General features: G+C 38.9%; 1 long non-coding RNA gene across 1 annotated transcript; it reads right to left on the bottom strand.

Moving 5' to 3' along the window:
• Nucleotides 1–13934: 13934 nt before the first annotated feature.
• On the bottom strand, nt 13935–15026 carry LOC110016475. The gene is made up of 2 exons (XR_002291766.2): nt 14947–15026; nt 13935–14800 (listed from the first exon to the last, which is right to left on the bottom strand). It is a non-coding gene; the product is annotated as an uncharacterized LOC110016475 (long non-coding RNA).
• Between the last annotated feature and the right edge of the window lie 5013 nt (nt 15027–20039).

Consider the following 20039-nt stretch of genomic DNA (forward strand, 5'->3'; position numbering starts at 1 on the left):
TAAGTGGCAGACTGACTGAAACATCTGTTACAGGTTCGAGAAACAGAACAGCAACTTTTTCCCCCCTTGTTAATCAATAACAACACTCCCAAACTGAGTTTGCCAAAAGTCAAGATGGACCAGTTTAGGGCATAGGTAATCCAAGCAGGTATCTTGAGCAGTTGCTCTTAATCCCAATTAAGTACCCCTGCCTTGCATTTTTAATTCATTTCTCCTCTTCATTACACCTAGCTCAACTGCAGAGCTCATCAGATGAAACCGTAACCAGGTGAACCAGGTGTGTTGGAGAATGCAGAACAAAGATCTTTGAAGACCAGGATGAGAACCTCTTGCCTATCATACAATTTAGCCTACATGGAGACTGCGGACCACATCCCCCCAACACACAAAAATGTTACGTGAAAATACACCATTAAAAACAATAGTAAAACTCAAAAGCTGTGCAGTCTTGTAATGCTATTGAGTTTATGTTGACAGCTGCGTCATTATGTCAGAATCAGAATCCTATATTGTAATTGTACATAATAATACAATAAAATTGTAGCAGAGTGGTAAAAAGGTCTGTGGCATGCAAAGGTATGTTACAGGTAAAATAGTATACAGTGGTCCCTCGCCATTTTGCGGTTCCCCTTTTGTGTTGTAATTTTGCAAGCCTTTTTTTTAACAGCACACTGTGTTTTGCATCCCGATTGGCTTGTTGAGCTTGTCAATCAATCTCCTCCATTTTGTGTCCCATGAACAGAATGGGTTTAGCTTGTCAAATCTTGACGATCTTTGATCATGAGCAGATATTCTTTTTTATTAGATAAAACTGGACTTATTTCTCTACTAAGGTATAAAATTTGAGAGTTTAAACAGAAATACGTGTCAAAATGTTCATGTCTGCTTGAGAAAAGAGTAGAAGGTGTGTAGTGAGTTTTACCGGCTTAAAACATCTGTAAACCTACTTCATAAATTTCACCCATCATGGTTTATTTTTTTGTGTAACTCCCGCAATAAATGAGGGTATTTAGGTTCAACTTTTTTAAGTGCTTGAGCTCTCAAAGAACTCAAACCAAATATTAAGTATAAAGCATCAAACATTGCAGTTCCTGAAATCACTCTGTTCTAAAACAAGCCTCATTTTAAGGCTGTTTTTTAAAGAACTGCAACATTTAATATGGTTTAACTGATACATCTATGGTGTTATATAGTTTTTATCATTGAATTATGTTTTTGCCATTACACAAATATTACGGCATGAAACACACAAGCAAAGAGATTTTTTTTTTCCTTTTACAATTTAACCCATTACTGCAGAGGAAGCCCATCTTTACAAACATCTCCACGCTTGAAGATTTAAAATGACCAACAAATACAATGACATCATACAGTCAGGACCATAAATATTTGGACAGAGACACATTCTCTCTAATTTAGTTTCTGTACATTACCACAGTGAATTTTAAATAAAACAACTCAGATGCCATTGAAGTGCAGACTTTCTGCTTTTATTCCATGGGTTGAAAGAAAAGATTGCATACAAATGTGAAAAACTAAAGCATTTTTTTAAACACAATCCCTTCATTTCATGGGCTGGTAAGTAATTGGACAAATGAAATAACTGAAAACAAAAACCCTTTCTTGGCAATGATAGCCTGAAGTCTTGAACTCATGGACGTCACCAGATGCTGTTTTTTTTTCCTTTTGAATGCTCTGCCAGGCCTTTACTGCAGAGGCTTTCAGTTGCTGTTTGTTTGTGTGCCTTTCTGTCTGAAGTTTAGTCTTCAACAAGTGAAATGCTGCTCAATTGGGTTAAGATCAGGTGACTGACTTGGCCATTCAAGAATATTCAATTTCTTTGCTTTAATAAACTCCTGAGTTGCTTTGGCTGTATGTTTTGGGTCGTTGTCCGCCTGTATTATGAAACAGTTTGGCTGCATTCACCTGGATCTGCGCAGACTGTATGTCTCTGAACACCTCAGAATTCATTGGGCTGCTTCTGTCCTGTATCACGTCATCAATAAACATTAGTGTCCCAGTGCCACTAGCAGCCATGCACGCCCAGACCATCACACTGCCTCCACCGTGTTTTACTGATGATGTAGTGTGCTTTGGATCATGAGCTCCTCCACGCCTTCTCCATACTTTTCTCTTGCCATCATTCTGGTAGAGGTTGATTTTGGTTTCATATGTCCAAAAAACCTTTTTCCAGAACTGTGCTGTTTTTTTTAGATGCTTTTAAGCTAAATCCAATCTAGCCTTCCTATTCTTGAGGTTTATGAGTGGCTTGCATCTTGCAGTGTACCCTCTGTATCTACTTTCATGCGGTCTTCTTTTTATGGTAGACTTGGATATTGATACGCCGACCTCCTGGAGAGTGTTGTTCACTTGGTTAGCTGTTGTGAACGGGTTCCTCTTCACCATGGAAATGATTCTGCCATCATCCACCACTGTTGTCTTCTGTGGACATCCAGGTCTTTTTGCGTTGCTGAGTTCACCAGTGCTTTCTTTCTTTCTCAGGATGTACCACACTGTTGATTTTGCCACTCCTAATACTGTAGTAATTTCTCACATGGGTTTTTTCCTGTTTTCTCAGCTTAATGAGGGCTCCTTTCACCTGCATGGAGAGCTCCTTTGACCGCATGTTGTGTGTTCACAGCAAAATCTTCAAAATGCAAGCACGACTCCCCTAATCAACTCCAGGCCTTTTATCTGCTTCACTCATAATGACATAACAAGGGAATTGCTCATACCTGCCCATGCAATAGCATGGAAGTCAATTGTCCAATTACTTACCAGCCCATGTAATGAAGGGATTGTGTTTAAAAAGTGCTTTAGTTTTTCACATTTTTATGCAATATTTTTTTCAACCCATGGATTAAAAGCTGAAAGTCTGCACTTCAATGGCATCTGAGTTGTTTTATTTAAAATTCACTGTGGTAATGTACAGAAACTAAATTAGAAAGAATGTGTCTCTGTCCAAATATTTATGGTCCTGACTGTAGGTGGAAGTGCCACTTTTACTGAAACTGATTCATTCAAAAAGTGGTAGCTGTGTATTTTCAAACAGTATGTTTTGGTGGGAGAACAGACTGGTGGAAAAGGGCCTGCCCCAAACTGCTTTCATGAAATTGAAGCCATTTTTTAAATGAAAACAAGTCTTTTCTTTCTGAAGCATAAGTATTTTTCTTTAATAGAAGAGAGGACCTGGCACAAACCCAGAAAAAACAAGTCCCACATCATTATCCCTCCTCCACCAAATGTCACAGTTGCAGTCAGGCAGACAATGTTTTCCTGACATGTGCCAGACCCAGACTAGTCATTCTTACCAAACAAAGAATTAAAGTGTGTTACTCCACAGCTCATGTTCATTGATTGATTGATTTGGTTCATTTCAAGCGTTTTTTGTAGAAAATGCAATTAAAAAAGAAAATCACAGATTTATCAAGCTCATTACAGAAATGATGAAATGCATAGATAAAAAACAAGCAAACAAAAACAAAGACACACTTCAGTCACATTTGATTCATTAAATAAAGTGATTTTTAACTAAAGTCAAGTAGAGCTTGATTTATTGCTTGAAAAGGAGTGGGAGGAAGCAAACGTATATAATCCCAACCCCGGTCAGTTATTTTATTTTATAGTTTTGTATAGGATAGTTTATAGTTTTGAATAGTTTTCGTAATCCGGCTCATATCAGATCAGGTGCAGATTCTTTTTCAAGTAACAGAAGCAAGTGCTTGGTGATCATCCTCAGAAAACATTCTTTCATGATTCCAGTTAACAGAAGAATTACAAATCATGTAACAGATATAACAGATGTTCATTGATTTTAATCAGAATACGATTTCATGTGAATCCATTAAATCATCTCTACCCATTGCAGATCAAGTCCTTAAGTAAAAAAATCGAGTACTTATTGATTATCCTCAGAAAGAATTCTTACATATTTCCAATAAACAATAATGATTTACACTTTAGGTAACCACATTGTCCCATTAAACCAGTAATTATTGCTACACATTGCAGATCAAGTGAAGAAAATCAATGGCTTATTGATTGTAATTAAAACATTTCAGTAATAATCATTGCATAATACACAGTGTGGTACTCATTAAAAGAGCTTTTCTTATTTCACCACAATAAAGTTCACACTTACATTTATTATTATCATTCAAGCACCTGTTGACCTTAAACTCCTCTTATCTTCATGACATGAAATCATTTTCTTGAATATTCAGATATTTGAATATTCTTTGAGCTCATTACTTAAGCCGTTCCAAAGCTTAGTGCCAAACACCGACACACAGAAACTTTTCTTTCTGGTTTCATCAATTTGATCTTAAAGTTCCTACATCCCGTAAGTTAGTAGCCTCCTACATTTTCTAAGAACAGTTATTTGATGTGGGCTGCACGGTGGCGCAGTGGTTAGCGCTCTTGCCTCACAGCAAGAAGGCCCCCGGTTCAAGTCCCGGCTGGGGGGCACGAAAAACACAACATCAATGTGGAGTGTGGAGTTTGCATGTTCTCCCCGTGCATGCGTGGGTTTTGTCCAAAAACATGCTTCATAGGTTGATTGGCAACTCTAAATTGTCCATAGGTGTGAGTGTGAGAGCGAATGGATGTGTGATTGAGGATATTCTACCCTGCGACAGACTGGCGACCAGTCCAGAGCGTCCCTTACCAACGCCCAAGTGGCCGGGATAGGCTCCGGCAACCCCGTGACCCCGAAAGGGAATAAACGGTAAAGAAGATGAATTTGATGTTGCATGGTAATGTTTTTACACTAGCTCTCTATAGAAATTGTGCGGTGTAAAAACCCACAAGGTCATACAGCTTAAAAACTCTGTATTGTTAAAATAAATTGCTTGTATGGTCAAGATAACCGGCTTTGTGTACAATTCTGATGGCTCGTTTTTTTAGGTAAAAGAGAGGCTGTGTTGAACTCTTATAATTATTCCTCAAAATTTCTATACAGTAGGTGAAGTATGGTAATATTGACGAGCAGTACAATAATTATCTACATGTGTTTTCTAATATATATATTTAGATTTATGTATGATTGAGCCCTGCGACAGACTGGCGATCTGTCCAGGATGTCCCCTGCCTTTGCCTACGAGTGGGTGGGATAGGCTCCGGCAGCCCCGTGACCCTGAAAGGGACAAAACGGGTTTAGACGATAGAAGATATTTATGATTGAATCACTTTTTGAGACTTTAGTTTGCATGTGTCTGATGTGTAGCTTCCAATTTAGTTTGTTATCGATAACAAACCCTAAGAATAGGATTTCTGTTGTGCTTTCAATTAAGGCAATATTTATTTTATTTGAGAGCTTGGTATTGGCATTGTTTATGTCTGTGTTCACCACATTGATAAGTTCCCTATAATTGTCTGTATAATAGAATGTATTTGTATCATCAGTAACAAATATAAGTTTTAAAAGTTTTGAAACATTGTATATATCATTTATGTAAATATTGAATAGCAGCGTGCCCAGATTTGATCCTTGTGGGACACTACAATTTATCTCTTTGGCTTCTGATGTAAATTTGTTATTTCGACAAATTGTTTTCTCCCCGTTAACTAGCTTTTGAACAGAGTTAGCGCTAGTCCTCTTATCCCATACACTTCCAGTTTGTCATGTAGGAAGGGTGTCATGAATGAGAGTGTCAAATGTTTTTTTAAGACAATGAAAATTCTAGCTGCATATTTCTTTCTGTCCAGAGCATTTGTGATCTATTCTACAGCATCAATGATAGCAATTGAAGTTTTCTGTAAAACAATTTGGTTTGCATTTATAATGTTATGTTTATCAATATATGTAACAAATGTATCATTGAATATCTTTTCAAAACTCTTTGAAGATTGTGGAAGCAGAGAAACAGGTCTACAGTTTGCAAAAAAGTGTTTGCCTCCGCTCTTATACATAGGAATCACTTTTGCAATTTTTCATTTGGTTTGAAAATCCAGTTTGTAATAAGTTACATATGTTATTAATTACCTTTTTCATATCTATATCCTAACAATCTTCTGAGTTTTTATTCTGGAATTTATTTACAATTGATATCAGCTCATTTTTATTCACATCAGAGAGAAGGATTCAGTGTGGGATCCTTTCAATGACGGGATTATTTTATTTGCTGGTTTTGCATTTTGGAATTTCTACTGCCAACTCTGGACCCCCTTTTACAAAATAGTTATTAAAGCTGTTTGCTGCTTCATTAATGTTATAGTTTTACCCCTTCTCCTCTGTAAAGTAATATGTGTATGTTTTCTTTTGTCCCTTTTTTAATGATGTTTAATATCTCCCAAACTCTGTTCATGTTGTTTTTATTTTGATTCAATAGATTATTGAAGTACACTTTTTTTTACTGTGTCCTGTTATTTCAGTTAGTTTCAGAGACTTGTATCTCTGTTCAGTTTCTGTTGACCTTTGTTTTATGAACTTTTTGTAGTTCTCCAGTTTCACATTGGTTTATCTCTGGAATCAGTAAAGCAATTCTTCAGAACCACCCATTTTGTTTAACCGTGTCGATTGCTTAGCTGGGGTACTTGATTTCTGTGTCCTGATTGAAGGGCCTGATAAAGTGGTGTTTACCAGCATATGAGCACATTATTATCTGTTCAAAGGGTTAAATTGGGTTAATCATGTTGAATGGCACCCAAACCAAAGTGACATATATTCAACCAGAAAACTTTTTTAGCTGAATGTCACAGAGGCTGATTCAAAAGGATTTAAAGTGGGGGTGATAATTTTCAGGGAGAGTGGATAGGCTGTGTGTCAGTAAATGGATCATCTCCTGCAGAGAAAAGGCAGAAGGGCACTATTTTCAAGCAAGACAAGTGACGTCTGGTTGAGTACACCATCGATTGTCTCTGGCTGTGAGAAGAACAAGGAGCAGAGTGACAGAAAGTGAAGAGAGGGGCCAGAAACAGGGTGCAAGCTCTGCGATGTTTTAACTTTTTGTGGAAAATCTTTGTTACTCAGTTTTACTCTCAACTTCTCCATTTTTTTGTGCAAGTCGACTGAGCAGTGGCAAATAAGTTAGACAGCCGGGGCCCCCATGCTGACTTGTCTGACTGGCTGAGGGGGGCTTGGGGGCAATCAATGAGTGTTTACAATAGAGCGCTAAAGCTAACAGCTCCCTGAGGCCATGGGAAAGAGGAGGAGAAGAAGTGGATGACTAAAGTAAGAAAAGAAAGAAGAGAAAAGGCAGAAGAAGGTGGATGAAGAGGGTTAGTATTTTAACAGACTGCCATCATAGGTTGTTTCCAAGCCATTGGGGGAAAAGCCAGTTTGAAGAGCACAGTATTCTTTTATGGTTGGTTATGTTCAGCAAAGCATGTGCATCTCTAGGGTTCACATCCAGTTCAGAAAGCAAGCAGACATCAGACGCTGGCATAAAGTTAAGAGATGTGAAGTGAAAAGCTGTGGTCTGTTGTTCAGGATTGATAGCTGCAATGACACTGTTGTTCTTTAAAGTTAGTAGGTTTTTCCTGTTTGTGATTTTTGCATGTTTGGTAATTTCTCCTAATTTTCCCATTATTATGCACCGCAGCATCTGACCTTGAGAAGATCATGTGCTCGAGGGTTCGCTAAATAGCAGAGTAAATAAGTGACCACTTCAACCTCTGTGTCATCCTTGGCTGCACATCCAGTTACCTCACTCGTCACAGAGTAGTTCTCATGAATACTGCTGCTAATTCAATTCCACCGTTTCATGCCGTATACTTTAACCAAATCTTGTTGGTGGGCTTGAACAAAGAAAACTATGATTCCTTGTTTTGACTATGGCAATGGCTCTTTTATTGCTTGTTAAACAAAGCCCCATTCACAACTCTCTCATAACCTTCCTATTAAAAAGTGCTGTCAGGGTTGATCTTTGCTTTGCCTCAAGGAGCTCATGCCTTGAGTTAAAAAGGAAAACAGACTGGCAGACAAGCCACCTCAGCTAGTGCCTATTTCTCAGAATGACATTAATATAATAGTGCTGGTGCCCAAAACAACTTTGTATTGATTCACATAACCTTTTAAGCCAGTCGATTGCTGCACTCTTACTCAGAATGCTTTAGTATGGACATGTTTTCAAGTGAGGGGCTGTTGTCTGATAGATGTAGTGTCTTTTTTTGTGTGTGTATTCATGTAAGGATGCAGAAACACATTCAACTTCCCCTTCATGACAACTAAATTGTCATTTTCTACTATGTTTCCTCTTGGTTTTCCAGCCACCTTTCAGTTAAGACAGTTTTCTATAAATACTTGACTTTTCATCTCTGCCATGCTGAGTCATGCCCCTTTGCTTTTATTGGTGCTATTGCTTACCAACCTACAGGTTGCAGTGACTCACGCTCAAACACAGAGTCTATAGATGTGTTTAAGATTTACCAATCCTGGAGGGAGTTCATGAAAATAGCAGAATGGCCAAAGATACTGAGCCTGTAAATTTAAAGCAATTTTTCTGCAATTTCCACCTGAGTGTGGCTGCAGATATCAAGCCGACTGGGTGTTTAACAGATTGGTCTCCTCATGAGGCTGCCTTAAGATAATTTGCACTGAGATAGTACGGTAACTACTGCAGAGCAGTTAATATTTTACCTATGTGTGCAATAAAGGGCCTCTTTCATTTGGGATTTATGGATTTGAAGTGGACTTGGAGTGGAAGATGGCACACTTAGCATCTTATCAACAGAAACACAGCCTGCTGAAGAGTCTCAGCATCCCAAATCTCTGTGATTATATACATTAACAATGACTAATGATGTTATACAAGCAACAACTCTCCAGAGGGACGTTGCGCTTGAGCTCACAACCTCTAGTATATCTCTGGAGGGAAAGTGCTTCGAGACAAAGAGTTTGGGGGGGGGGGGGACCTCAAAGCAGCAATTGACAGGATGGAAACTTCTCCAGAAAAAAACCAATTCCACCCCCGTCTACAAGTGACTCCCAGACTTTTAAGGCATCTAGAGTTACTGTGGCCCCAGAGAGCAAGCAGACAGGTTGTGTCTGAGAGAAATACCTTCTACCCCCAGATGACATCATTGTGCAGTCCAGGGACGGCTGAATCACAAAGGCCGACTCTTGATCAACACATAAAATCATGCCTTGATCTTTTTTTTTTCTTTTTACTGCAAACATGGTTTTGTGCATGACAGTATCTTTAAAATAAACACTTTCAAAAAGGGTTGTACAGCTGACTGATCAGGGTCCTTGTAAGACTGTTATTAGTCCATCAAGAGAATAGCTCCTCTCCTCACTTATTAGTATTCAAGAGGCATGAAGACATGACCTTAATTCCTTAGAGTGGCAGCACTCAGACTGTACAGTTCTCCATTTTAATATGTGCCCACACACACTAAAAGAAATAGTGTGATCTAGTAAGGCAGCCTTAGACATCAGTCTATTGTGTGGGATGAAATTAGCTCCCACCACCCGACTCCCAGTGAGGGTGGTCTCCCCTGGGCGGCGTGGATGACATTAAAGGGATTTGTCCATGAAGATCAGACTCTATTACTGCTGATAATGCCCTGGTAGAAAATCACAGAGATCATAGAGGAAAGGGTGTCGCTCACAACTTGTAATCATGTTTATCCTATGATGTGTAATCTTTTTTTTTTTAATCAATGTGAAGGTTTAAAGAAAGATTTTATAAAAGTAGTGGTGGAGGAGACAAAATAAAAAAATGTTTCATTAGAAATACGTTGGGATACCACAGAGGACAGCACCACCTCCTGGTGGAGTTGGGGAAAGGATTATTAGGTAGGGGCAATGAGACTTGTGCAAATAGGCAATAAATAAATAAATAAATGAAAGACACCTAATGCAGATATGACCTCTTTTTTTTTACACTTTCACATAATTTAACAACAACAGTAAATCATCAAAACTATAGGTTTTGCAGCTAGTAGATATGCAAGATTGATGGTCTTACACCTTCACTTTATTAAGTTATTTAATACTGCTCTGTGAAAAGATGCAAAAATATAGTTTTCTTTTAGCTAAAAAAAAAAAAGTATAGTTTTTGCTTTCCCATGCACACCCCATGCTGATATCCCTCTGTGATATGATGCAACATGTCACACTTTAACAGTGCAAACATCTCAGCCTTGAATAGACTCTGGACCTCAATCACCTATTGCATTGTAAATCCACACCCAACCACACATTGAGAAACTACTGTACCCAAACATCACATGACTCACCGCTGCATAAGTGAGGAACCACCCAGGTTCTTCTGTGAGCTGTGTCATTATGACAATATCTTTAACCCTCAGCACCTGACCCAACGCTCACCTCGCCGCTGACACCATGTCCTCAAGATTTGATGTTGTTTGGAATGCGTTGCCAGGCAGTGACCGCCACAAACACAAAACAAGCACCTGACAAATCCGACAGGAAACCTCTGCGAGTTCTGCTGCCATTACTGCATGCACACCCATTTGCTCAGATTACTTGATGTCAATACACGAGTCAAGCCTCTGTCAAACTCTTTGGTTTGAACTTTGCAACTGTGCAGTGATTTTTTTAAAACAGAAAACAGCCTCTTAATTTGTTCACAGACTCCCCAACACAAACTCTCCTTATTACTTTCAGCAGCCTTTTACCCATTAACTCCCCCTCTTATTAGCGTTACAGAGGTGGCCAAGAAAGTGCCATTACTGGACCTCCATGCTGCTTACTCTCTCTCATCAATTTCCTGTTATTGTTGGCAGTTGAGCTGAAGCCCTAGTATTGATCCTTCACCCTGGAAGAAGATAAGGTGGGGAATCGAGATGGATTCCATATCTATTATCTAATGGAATTCCTCCTCCCAGAAAAGGGCTATAGATTTTCTGCCATTGAAGCTGTGAAAATGTGTGTCTGCGTGGGCCTCTGCAGTATGTGTGTGCAGGTTATTGTCCTCTCTCCAAGCACAGAGTGACGCAGAGATTAATGCAGTAAGCAGAATGTGGTGGAAAGTGGCACTGAGGCTTTACGAACTGTTGAGGCATTCAGGGAAATGCGCTCCATGAATGCATATTGACCCGCTGCTCTTTAAATGGCCCTCTCAGGGAAATCCAGATCCATGAGTTCTCGAGTGCAGCATCAAACTGTGACACATGGAGCAATCCTGTGATGGTGGGGTTTGCATTAGAGTTTTACAATTTGGTTTGGTACCAGCATGATACTTTAAGAGCTGTCAGTAATAACTTCTACTGACGTTTATTCCTCTTTACGTATAGTTTATTGGTCAAACTGCCAGGCAACAACAAGATATAGAAGTTTTCAGGTTGAGGAACAAATTGATCAACTTGATTAAAGGCCAATTTATTATTAAAATTGCAAAAAAATGTGTAGAGAAATAAGACTCAAATGCAGGATTTAGAGTTTGTAATGCTGTGCAAAGAAAAAACTAAAAAATTTAGTTAAAATTGTTTTAAATTAACATTTAATTTACTTTTAATACACACATGTTTATCATGTATATATGAAATGCAGGAGGTTTAACAGGTGATTCATGATTAATGATCAACTGTAGTATTGTAACTCAAGAATTAAAAAGTTAATCAAACGCTGCACTGGAGAGTCAGATTATGTCAGATTATTCTACACAAGAAAATCTATATTAAATAATTGCAGGACTTCTTAGAGCCTCAAATATGACATTGATTTGCAGTCAAAAAATATGGAACACATTGATTTTGACTTATTTAAAATAATTATTTCCTTATTTCTTTACCGTAGCTTTTAATGAGACAAAAATTGTGCTGATTTTAAGAAAAGCTTACAAAGGTGTAGAAAAATATTTTGAACATTTAAAAACAAAGTTTTTGAAAGTATCAAGTAGTTTGCAGTGCACAGCCTGCTGAAAACAGCAAGTATATGAAACCCTTAAATTCAAAGTTTCTTGAAAATTATTCACAAATTAACAACTGCAAAGATATATCTGTAAAGTCTCAGAAGCTGCTCTGTGTGAAGAAATGTGAATCAATGTGCAGTGCAGCAGAGTGCAGGTGTCTGTGTCCTGGGATGATAAGCTGGTGTGTAATCGAGCTACGGCATCACTGCACTTGAAAGACATGCTGTCATTTTCTGAGACTGCAGATAAGGAGTTGCTTGCGCTCCAGCACAGTGGGGGACAGAGCCGCAGTGTTTTCCAAGCAGTCAAGGGGAAAACCTATTTTGTTTGCTGCTTGGATAATAGTTACCTCACCGATGGTCTATATTGAATACAGTCACATTCACAGCCGCACGCCCTTCTGTGGCCCACCCTAAAACACTAAAGTCAGTTCTGTTTTGGGGAAAGTGATAGCCTTGGTGGGCAAATGAATGTCAGCAGCAATTAGAGGCCCACATAATAGCATTTAGCAGAGGCCACAGTGCAGACAGGTCAAGAGTTTACCATGTATCACCAGAATTACATCCACACAGAGCTGACTGCTTCAGCCAAGGACGTCTCGAGGGCAAGGAGGGAGGAAGACAAGCGTAAAGGCTGAGGGACCAGCAGACTCAGAAAACCAAGTGTACCAAACAACAAATGTAATACCACAATCCTGTGCAGATGGGTAACTCCTAGAAGGACACATACAGCAAACAACTATTTTCAAAGGGAGGTTTGTTGTGGCAGTGCATGACAATGTGCTGGTCTTCAGATACCCTCAGGTGTTAGAAATAAGTGGCAATGAACCCTGATGTGATAAAAAAAAAAATAGCAGAACAAAGGCTTGGCTTTTCTAAACACTGATCGCAATTTCCCCAACGTATCATCTGCAAGAATGTATAAATACAGATGAAACATATAGAGAGCAAGAAGGGCTTTTGCTGCATATTTTAGAATTTCCTCTGTGAGTCTGACACTGGGTTAATCTCCTGCTGACAGAGTGCACACCTGCAGAGAGAGGGATCAAAAGACGAACAGGGAAATAGACGATGTTGTATAATAGAGCAAGAGTTTAAGAGCTAGAAAGCAGAGAGAAGATGACTGGAAGGACAGAGGGAAAGAGATAGGTTGCCGACAGTCCAATGCAGAGGCGCAACTGCAAAAAAAGACCAAGAGGGCCGACAGGGCTGACAAGGCTGCAGCAGCATTTATTGCTTCATGTCTGCAAGTGAAATGTAAATATGTGGATGTTTCATTCATCTTTGTCAACACAAACCTGGACGAGTTTTGTGGATGTTACTAAGATGCAGGAGGACTAGTTGCTGAAAATGACAGAGCTTAGAGTCTAATTATCTCCAGAACCTAGATGGACTGGACCAAAAACATTTTCATTTTAGATTTTAATGCTATTTACATAAATTAATAATGATATTTTGACTCATCACTGATACAAATGTATAATTCATAGGCTCTACAGGGAAGTTGAACATACATAAATTGTTCTTGTGATTTACATGCTTTATATATAGAATTTTTGGATGCAAATGTTTAAGCCCATTTTTAATGCAACAGTTTGTTTTCTAGCTTTAATTTTTTTCCCCTCTGGTTTCAACAATTTTAACAGATATTGAAGCACTTGTGTATTTAGAGGTATTATTTTTAGTTTGTTATTTTGAAACAACAAAGTATGAATATTGCACTGACCAGGAAGCACTTTTAATTTCATTGTACTTGTGCCATTGATAAAAATAAATCTGTCTTTAATTAACCAACATTAGAAACAAGATGGTAAATGGCGTATACTTATATAGCGCTTTTCTACCTCCAAGGCCCAAAGCGCTTTAGAGTCACAGTCCCATTCACCCAGTCATACACACATTCACACACTGGTGGCGGCTCCGCTGCCGAACACTGGCGCCAACCTCCCACCAGAGGCAAGGTGGGGTTCAGTGTCTTGCCCAAGGACACTTCGACTCATGGGCGTGCAAGGCAGGAATCGAACCTGCAATCTTACGATCATGCCGCTGCACCACGGCCACCCAGATCCTCATATTGCTATTAGTTTAACACATGATTATTGAGAGATGTATAAAATAAGTTGCAAGAAATGTTTTTTTTTTTAATGGATAAGCTACAAATGATCACACACATTCAGAACCCCCCCCCCTGTAAAATGACAACAACCAGGAGAATTACAATACAATGTCACTGCATACTTTACATTTTACAGAATTTGTGTAATTAGCAACGGTTGAGCAGAGATGCCTTGGTATCATTTGAGTTAACAATAAATTTACCTACTTATTAAGTAAATTTTGACAATTGCCTAGAGAGAATGAACAATGAATAGGAAGCAGCTGTGGTGATTGCAAACAAAAAACAGGCATGACAGGAAACATGTTGAACAGAAATAGTCATCTACTAGACTAATGAATACATCTACAAACAACATTTCAGGGAAAAGTCTGATTTTAATTAATATAATTTAGGTGCAACATATTCTAAACAGATGAAGACTCTATGCCTTTAGACCATTCCAGCAGAAAAGTCCTTTTTGAGATGCATCTTACAATGATCCATTATGTCCATGGCAACCATGCTTGCTGCAGCACCTTGGAGCTAAGGTGCACACTGTTCCTCCACATGTTCTTTTAAAAACCACCCACAAAGACACACGCTCGGGCTAACTCCCCTGATAACACAGCGCAGACTCAAAGCAACAAACACCAGAAACTCACTGTCAGGAATTAGCATGCAACAAGCTGAACCCCAGGAAGCAGAGACTCAGAATTAGGAACAATTTATGTCAATATGCTGATATGATGACTGTGCTGGAGCTGAACAGGAACTTGACACTGGAGAAACAATGATGATCGATGCAGTGGATCTCTCAGATCTGATGAATGGTGAGTGATTACTGGTGATGAGATGGTTTAAAGGAGGAAGCTGAGAGGATTTGGCTGAGTTTGGAAGATTCCACAGGTAAATGTGTTGTAGGGATAGAAGAGAGCAAAAGAGAAGAGATAATCCAATATATGATATAAAAATCCAAAAGATAGGAGGCAGGAAAGGGTTGAACCAAGTGATGAAATCCAGAAAAACTCACATGCTGAGACGTAGTCAGGCTAAAACAAGGCCAGAGGAAAACCAAAAACCATCAGGCACAGACTTGGAGCAGGAAAATTTAACAATTTACTGTCAGAGTCAGGTAGTCAGCTGTATTTAAAGGCAAGGGAACAGGTGACAGGAATTAGGTTAATTTTATGCAGAGAGTGATGCTGAGAGGGGAGGAGCCAGAACTTTAATGAAATTGTAAAAAAGATAACAACCTTACACCCTCTGCATGACTGTTCTCAACTCACAGGTTACAGATATTAATGCCCTGCAATAATTTTACATCGGACTGGATATTGACGTTTTTAAATAAAGAAGCAGAAAAACACAATTCACATAGTGTGTATATGTGTGTGTGTGTGTGTTTTTTTTATATATCTGAGCACATTTTTGTGGCAGATTTATTGAGAATCATTGATCCCTGTGGATACAGAATGACTGACAGTCACTAGATTGATCCTGTCTTACATAAAAGGCTCTGTGTCCCATAGAATACAGAAGATTATATTATAATGCTCCTCATGTCTGTTTGCCAATACGACCTTGCCTGTCAAAGACTCCTAAGTGGTGTAATTGCTTTTACAACCTTCAGGACGGTGTCCACCCATGTTCCCCATTATAATGAAGCACTCCTGGACACCACATGGACTCATTAAGGGTGAAGTCTGTTCCTTTTTCTGCTCACTTTTATGGGAAAGGGTAACTTTCTCATTTGCAAGTCTTTGCCTCAGAATATAAAATACAGACTCTTTTATTTAGAAGTGATTGTATCACAAACCAGATCAGTGGTTTCCTTCTGTCTGCCAACTCAGACACACTGTACAACACATCAAAATGAAAGTGAAAGTAACTTTCGAGCTTCCAGTTCGGCAGGGTAATTTTGAAAATAAATTATGAACAATTTTAGCTTCCTTATAAAGACAAATCCAGTTATTCAATCATACAGCAAGATTTAAATGTGCCAAACAATGTCTGCCTTTGTAAACTCATTCAAACTAAATTAAATACATCCTGAAAAGTATTACAATGAATACAACTCCTGGATGTTAGACATTGCAAAAAGAAAGGAGTCGTTCACATCCAACTAGGCTCTACTACTATGTAAATTTAGGTAACCAGGGTCATAATTTTTTTGTAAAAATCTCCCTTATCCTTTTCTCGTTCAGAAACCTTCTATTTGTTTTTCTGTTTTTATAATGGTTACCAAATCAAAAGTGAATGTAAATATGCAAACGATAATGCAAAACAACATCAACCAACACAGCAACAACAGAAATAATTTTACCAAAACCTTTATGTATATTTTAGGAATGCCATAACTGTGGGTTTAAAACCAAACTGCATGCTACATCACTGAAACAAGGTTTGGACCAACTTTTTTGGGGGAAAGTGAATCGACCTACAAATTTGTGCCATAAACCTTTGGCTGAAGGGTAACTGGTTGAAGGACTAAGCCATGAAGAGACACGTGTGTTTGCCCCAGTCAACATGGTTAACCCACTGACCCCACTGTCGTGGAGTAACTATATATTTATATAGTTGGGGTTAATAGAAAGTAGAATAAGAAAGGAGTTTCAGATCGATAAAAAAACAATTTTCATAATATTTTTATGAATGATTTGAAAATATCATGTTTTTACCCTTTCCCTCTGTTTAAACAACACTAAAGACAAAGTCAAGCTGAGCAGAAATCCTGTTTCTAAAACATGTTTGGGTAGAAGGTCTGCTTGGCACATTATATTTCTCAGCAGGAACAGGGGGAGCCAACAAAAAGGGATGCCGGCTTGCTGGCACACTAGTTGGTCTAATGGTTGCTCCTTTAGACTGCAGTAATCCAGCCCAGCTCCCTTGTTTCTGCAGCCCTCCATCTGTCACTGGAACGCTGCAGTGGTCCCCAGGTGGGAGGTTTGTGTCAGTCTGGCAGGGTCATTACAGCAGGGCCTGGGAGTGCTGCTGAGGCAGCCTGATCCTCTGCAGTCCCCACCCAACTCTAACCCCTGCAAGGTAACTCACAGACCTAATGCATTCACACTAATTAAACTGTGCCAAGCACCAAGTGGCCAGCTGTTCTGGAGGCAGAAAGAACAACTGTTTGTAACAGAGGATAGCAATGTCATGGACTTACCCTCTACGCCACCTGGATCGCCTGGACTTCTCTCAAACTTCACAAATGTTTCCTTTTAGAGGTTTTTTTACAGAGATGTTCAGCTTAATTAGACCTTAGATACTGCAGAGAGCTAGGGGAGCCAGTTTAGCTCGTGCTGGTTTGCGCCGCCTTCCGTCCGTGAAACCAGGGTTCGACTCCGGGCTGCTCCCTGTTCCCTTCTTTACCTCTGTGCCGGTGACCCCTGATGGGAGAAGCCGAAAGAGGAAGATACTGCAGAGAGCTGCTGCAAGAGACAGATGACAGCTGACATGCACCAAAAGACATTTGCTCCACACATTCCATTAGAACATTTTACTTTAAGTTGTTATTGTGCCTCCTTATTTTTTTAAAGAATTACAGCTGCCATCGAAATTATAAGGGCAGTCATGTAAAATATGTCTTGTGCCACATCCCTCTGAAAGCATAACACAGCCAAATGTGTTTTCCTCAAGCCAGTCTATGAAAACATATCTAAATATGAAAGCATTTAGTATTTTTTAGGTTTCTATATTATTTCAAAATATTATCCCCGTATTTCTTCGTTTCCTATCTTGATTTAGAGTTCTGCACATGATGCTTTTCAGTAAATTCCTCTATCAAATGTTGTTTTACAGACAACTCATGTCATACATCAAGCCTGATTTGATTTTGATTTTCAATGATCCTGACTAAACAGTACTCTATTTTTTCTCTTCATGACAACTTTGATGCATCTGCTACTGCACCAAGATGTAATAATCATTTGCTTTTTATATTGTATAGATAGAAAGTCCAAGTAAAACAGGAAATATTCATTAATAAAGCATGACTCAAGTAGAAATTTGAATATTATGGAGCTAGATCAGCAGATCAACAACCAAACAACATGTAGAACCTGTCAGATCAGTTTTTTTTAACAATATACCAGTAAGGGTCTTATCACAGCTGACTTACAAGCCATATTCTGTTCATTTGCATATATCAAAGTCTACATTTGACAGTCAGGCAGCATGAGTGGGGAAATGTGCAACCCCACTTTAGGAAACAGGTCACCAACCCAGAGAATAGACGGTAAATCTGTTTGTCACAAATCTGTCCAGTATAAAATGAAACTTCACGACCCAGAGGAGGAAATAGCTGATATTTTTGCATATGACTGAGGCCACTTTTATATGACCAAAGTTAACATATTCCCGGGCTCGAAAGCTAGAAACTATGTAGCTTTTTTTTTACTGTTTTTCTTGTAGCATCTTGCAGCATGTATCGATGAAAAAGAGGTGAGAGAACAAGGGCAGGATGAGCAGCAGTGTAAAGTGTGGTGAACCATGATAGTAAACAAATATGTTTTGTGCATCACTAAATCCTCTCAAAGGCAGTGACCCAAGGTAATCACTACCTTCAAACAGCTCTCTGAGAGACACTATACAGAGTCCAGACCAGGGGTCTGCAACCTAAGGCTCCAGAGCCTTATAGGCACTTTTCCCTTTTCAATGTGTACGACCGAAGACGAATAAAAATAGTAACAATTTTTGAAAGTAGGGCTTATCAATTCATGATTGGGGTGTATCTGGAACAGTAACATAAACTGTGTCTCTTTAATCTTCAGAGCTATTTTAAAAGTGTTCCCAGTGGACTTTTAATTATAGCTATGCCATTTTTGGCCAAAATGAAAAAATGTCGTAGGAAATAGTTTCTGCAGAGCAGCAGTAGTTCATTCAAAATTTCACCTCTGTATTCCTGCCCCTTCCCATCATCCATCTGTTTACATGATTTCCCGCTTGCTCACAATCTCTCACACTCCCAATCTGACATTACCGGTGCGACAAAAATGGCGAGCAACATTGTAGCCATCCAGCTGTACAGTTTAGAGCCAGATGCCAGCTCAGACAAGAAAAAAAAGATGTACATGGATCTATCAGTCTGCAAATGGGATGCATCGGAATGGAGTGGAGAAGGGGGCTTGTGGTTTGCAGTAGTAGTATCTATGTAACATCATGTTTTAGCCAATTTAATACTCAAATTCTGATCAAACCACAATTTATATTAAATTTAAGAAAAAAATTATCCTCCAAAAATAAAAATAAAAATAAAAAGGCAAGCTGATGATATGCTTGAAAATCAGGCTTAGCAGCTGGTCTTCGCTTACTTTGACAAGTGAAATAATTGTGAATCAAACTTCCACAACATTTACAAAGACTACGTTTGCAAGTTTAACAAGTTTCTGAGTGCTTGAGTGGCCTTATGTGGAGACACCACAGAACTGTAGATACAGTAGATCCCCCTTGTCTCTACAGTTAGACATTAGCAGAAGCTTACTGTACTGTGAAGACTATCTAAAGTGACAGTTTGAAAACATCATGGCAGGACTGAAAGGATAAAAGAAGGAAGTCAGCCGGAGCGTGAAAAACCCAGCATTCCTCAGAGCTCAACCCTGACGCTTACTTCTGTCCCTCAACCAGCGTCATAGTAAGAAAGAGGAAAAATAAAAAAAACAAATTCTAGCATATTAGTACAAATATGATTATATTTAATACAGAGCTTGTACACTCAGGTGCAAACGGAGAAACAGGGATTTTTCCAAGCCTCCACATTTATTACGTTTTATGTAACCACTTCTTTATCCCACGTCATGTAATAAGGTATGACGTGGGAAAACTAAGACTCTGAGGAATTTAGTAACGCGTTAAGGAACTGATTCAATCCAAACAGGTCACAGCATTGTGCAATCTCATTGCTTTTTTTTTTTTAATAAAATGATTGTCCTACTTTCAGAGGATTTATCTTAATCTTACTGACACCATACATACTGGAGCTTTCAAGGCATCAATTTTACAGTTCATTTTCAGAACTCTTTTTTGTAAGAAATTTGTACATGTTTAAGAATGCTTTTTGCATGCCTCAGACCTGGGGTCTGCACCCTCAGGCTCCAAAGCGAAATGTGGCTCTTTTACCCCTCCATT

The sequence above is a fragment of the Oryzias latipes genome, chromosome 15 (assembly GCF_002234675.1).
Source record: "Oryzias latipes chromosome 15, ASM223467v1".
NCBI lineage: Eukaryota > Metazoa > Chordata > Actinopteri > Beloniformes > Adrianichthyidae > Oryzias > Oryzias latipes.